Source organism: Austrofundulus limnaeus, unplaced genomic scaffold, assembly GCF_001266775.1.
Source record: "Austrofundulus limnaeus strain Quisiro unplaced genomic scaffold, Austrofundulus_limnaeus-1.0 Scaffold14, whole genome shotgun sequence".
NCBI lineage: Eukaryota > Metazoa > Chordata > Actinopteri > Cyprinodontiformes > Rivulidae > Austrofundulus > Austrofundulus limnaeus.
The window spans coordinates 664,007-668,034 of NW_013952416.1; the positions used below are offsets into that span (position 1 = coordinate 664,007).

General features: G+C 42.4%; 1 long non-coding RNA gene across 8 annotated transcripts in view; it reads left to right on the plus strand.

Moving 5' to 3' along the window:
* Positions 1–793: 793 nt before the first annotated feature.
* LOC106513659 (uncharacterized) overlaps positions 794–4,028 on the plus strand; it is a 12,664-nt gene continuing 9,429 nt past the window's right edge. Inside the window, exon 1 of one of the 8 annotated variants that reach the window (XR_001309819.1) lies at positions 794–807. This is a non-coding gene — a long non-coding RNA (uncharacterized LOC106513659). Of the gene's footprint in view, positions 808–3,961; positions 4,010–4,028 lie in introns of those variants that run through there. The other 7 variants (XR_001309818.1, XR_001309813.1, XR_001309816.1 and 4 more) reach the window with 7 other exon arrangements.

The window sequence follows — 4,028 nt, forward strand, 5'->3', positions numbered from 1 at the left end:
GAATGAGACAGTGGACAGTGTCAGATCCTCATTCCGCCTCTCGTTCATGTTAACTGCAGGAATGTTTTTTTTTTTTTCTTTTCTTTTTTTGGAGTTTGAGCACAGTGAGGTGGAGGAAATGGGGCCCAGAAAAGCTCCAACCAGATTGGCGAACAATTTGCATTCCGCTAAGTTTGTTTGCATTCCGAGCACAGAGCGAACGAACGGTGAGCTGGAAATTTCAGGCTTCGCGTTCGGCCTTCGTCTCCGTAATGAAAAACAGCGGGAAGCGAGTCAGGGCTGGAATTGATTTGTTTAACAATGGAAATGAAACAAAGTAGGAGGCATGGAGCAAAACAAGACGCATGCCGTCTTCAACAAAAAACTTGAGAGCGAGAAATTGTACGACTGCAGCAGATACGATTTGACACATGACTTGTACAAAACATAGAGGCAAAAATAATTGGTAGATTGTTTAAAAAAATTATAGAAGTGTTACTTTGACAGGGTGTAAGTGAGACTAGTTAATAATATTTATTTTTCCAGCTAAAAATGTTAAATAAAAATCAAATGCAGTCGTTGCCCCCAAAAGTAATTTATTAGCAACCATTTCCTGATTGTTATTATTAAATCAAAGCAGCGTATGTAATATCAAACAATAGCAATAAAGCCTCAGCTCTCTCACTGATGACCCCATTTGCTTGGTCTGAAAGCCTCTTAACAGAAGACTAATGCCGTTAGTTTACTCTGTTAATGGAATATTATATTACATCTTTTCCCCAACACAACTTAAATAGTGAGCAAGTGYGTGTAGAAGTGTGTGTGTCTGTGCGCACACATGCATATCTCCACAGAAGCAGCCTTAATGACAAGAATGTGACGGTTACTGGCTTTTTAGCTTCCCAGTGATGAAAAGCCAGTATTAATTTAGGCTACAGATTTCATTTGTTCCGAACAGGAAAAACAATATAAATCACTTTTAGAGTGATTAGAGAGAGGGTTAGATTAATCCAGGCCTGATTAGGGCATTATGCCGGCTTGTTATGGACACACAGGGTGACTAACGGTAATTACTGTCTGTAATAGGGGAGCACACGTTCAGTCAAGGCGCGAGCCACGGCCAGTGGGAGAGAATTTATGTGTGTGCAGCTCTATGCTGCATGTGTGAGCATTGCTCGACTCGAATTAGGACTGAAAACGTTTGATTTTTGTCATTTGCATGTTGGAATATTTAGACGGCGTGCAACAGAGGGCTGTCTCGCGCGCGACAGAAGGAGAGGTGAAAAGAGCTGCGGCTCTGTTTATGGTTATTGATATCCTGAGACAAACATATTCAACCTGGATAATAAAAACAGATGGCTTGTATATTTGGTAAATATTACTGTCGAAAACGAAAGAGGCGCTAAATCAGCAAATCGAAGCCGCACACAGATGAGTTGAGATCTGAACAGAATGAAAGGATATCCTGATTGATCCCGGTCTGTTTAATGTCATCTTCTCAAAGACACGAGTCAAATGTAACTTTCGCTTTTATTCTTCTCGAGCAAGGACTTCATTTGCTGCTGCTGTCATTGCGACGGGGGAATTTCCTGCAGGTGTGAAGTTAAATATCTTTTACAGTTTGGAAGCAGACATAAGGCACCCAATGAGATGTGTCCCATTAAAGGCATGGAAAATAACTGCACATATTTAGCAGGACACTGCACATCTCTTATCCCTTCTCCTCCACACATCTTTCCCCCTCTTTTTTTACTTCTTCTTTATGACAGCAAATGTTTCTTTTCACCACATGGCTGGTTAAAAGGGGGCTTTAACACACTGTTGGCTCAGCAAGAACTCCCTGCCATTTTAAAAAGGGTGAGAGCCCCGCACCACCGCCACCCTCCCCGCAACGGTTCCTTTGGGCTGTAAAACAACAATCGAAAAGCACATTTTATGAGTGCACGCCTCTGCTCTTTGCATGTTTATGTCAAATATTTGGAACAAATGGCATCCATTGGCTGGAACAACACAGATAAATCAAAGCAATTCACGGGCAAAGAAAGCAGGACCGGGGCCACTGAGAAAGTGGCCCACTTCACGGCTGACAAGAGGAGTGCATTATTCAATTAATACCTGAAAGGGTACATTTTATGCAGCATTTACTGAAGCAGCCTCCAGTCAACATGCGCAGAACGCATCCAGATACGCACAAATACTCCCACACAAACACAAGGACTTGTGTTTGCATCCTGGGAAAAGACTGGACTCCCTCTTCCATTTTGCCAAATCAAATATACAGTGAGAGCAAGCTAAAAGGCACTTTCAATCAGCCACTCTGGGTCTGTCTGTCAATCTGGGAACAACAACAATCTAGCCTGCTTGGAGTGGTCTAGTCAACATCCATTCCCCAATAAATTCAATCAGYGACGCTTTGTGTGTGCGTTCGTGTGTGTGCACCACTGTGTTCGTAAAAGGCAAAGCGAAAAACAAGTTTTTCCATAGTTTGTTTTAGAACAATGACAAACAATCTTTTTAAAGTGACGCCTACATGTATAAAATCTCAAAAACGTCTAAAAACAAAGGCAGGAAATAAAGCAGCGCAAAAACTTAAGCGCAGCGCTCTTCCTCTTTTAAAGCAATAATAAGAATCTCTAGCTCACTAAATAATCTTGGAAAGTCAAGTAGCAGAGGTAACAGGCCTGAGCTAATGACATTGATGTGAAGGGCTGCACGCTGGAGTGATTGCCTGACTGTCTGAGACCCAAAAAAGCAGCACAAGCAGGCTCATCATGGCACCTCGCTCTCATTATTTGGCCACAAATGGAAATGCAAATCGCTCGCTTTGCTGCGGACGCCTCAAATTTATTAAACTAAAAGGTTTAATTTCCATTTTTCTCTGCATCAGCTTTATTTATAAATGTCGTGCCCTATGAAGACCCTGTTATTTTCTTCCTCTCCTGCAGACTCTTAACAAATCTGCTCATTAATATGGAAATAGAGAATCAATTGCTTTCCCAGCGACAGAGGGCTGCTTCCCTCCGCGGTGTGTAATATGTTCTGACTGGTCATCAGCGCAAACAATCTCGGAGGCAAACACACACTTTATATTAAGCTATATGGAAACGCAAACCTATACAATATACTGTATCTGTATTTTATGCAAGAATGCTGCATAAAAATGCTGCATTTTACCATCCAATCATAGCCTCAGTTGAATACTCAATTTTCCAGCCTATTCAAGCACTGTCAGGCTATTGCCAGAATGACACCAGATGTTGCAGCATTAATAACCCATAATATCAAGTGCTGCTCATCCAACCTTTCAGCTCTCTAAAATAACACTCATAGACCTTAATGAGATCTAATTAAGCACAAGGTTCTTTTCTGGGGCAATATGATGATTATTGCATCTGTGGCTTTTTACACTTGGTTGTCATATCTTGCAGTAAATTGCTTCTGTTATTTTCTCCGTCCATCACGTTGCCTCTCCCTTTCTGCTCTCCCCGTCCTTTATTGTGTCCATTTTCAGCCAGGGAGCGAACTTAACACAACTATCCACTCTGGTCCTCGACCTAATGAACATTTCTAAATGGCCATGACCAGCTGGTTAAGAGACTAATGCAGCAGCTATTAACCAAAGCGGTTGTTTCCACACGGTGTCATGTGAGGAAAGCAGCCTTAGAGAGGCAGGAGGGAGCGGGCGGGCGAAGACTGGACACTGTKTTCACATCTATTCCTTTCCATACAGTTACATCCACACATCGCACAGCTTGACATAGCATGTTTATCTTTCACATTCTGCAGCAAACAAACCATGTGACGTATATTCAACCCACAGTGCGGAGCTTATTAGAGGCTGAAGGTGTGTGTGCGTGCGTCTTATTAGGAAAATTCAGTTTCACTCAAGGTCTCAGCACTGCGGTTGCAGACCACTGGCCATTGATTATTCATAGAGTCTGTGATTGGGTCCATTAATACGAGATTAGGGAAGGAACCGATGTTCATTTCGTGTGTGTGTGTGTGTGTGTGTGTGTGTGTGTGTGTGTGTGTGTGTGTGTGTGTGTGTG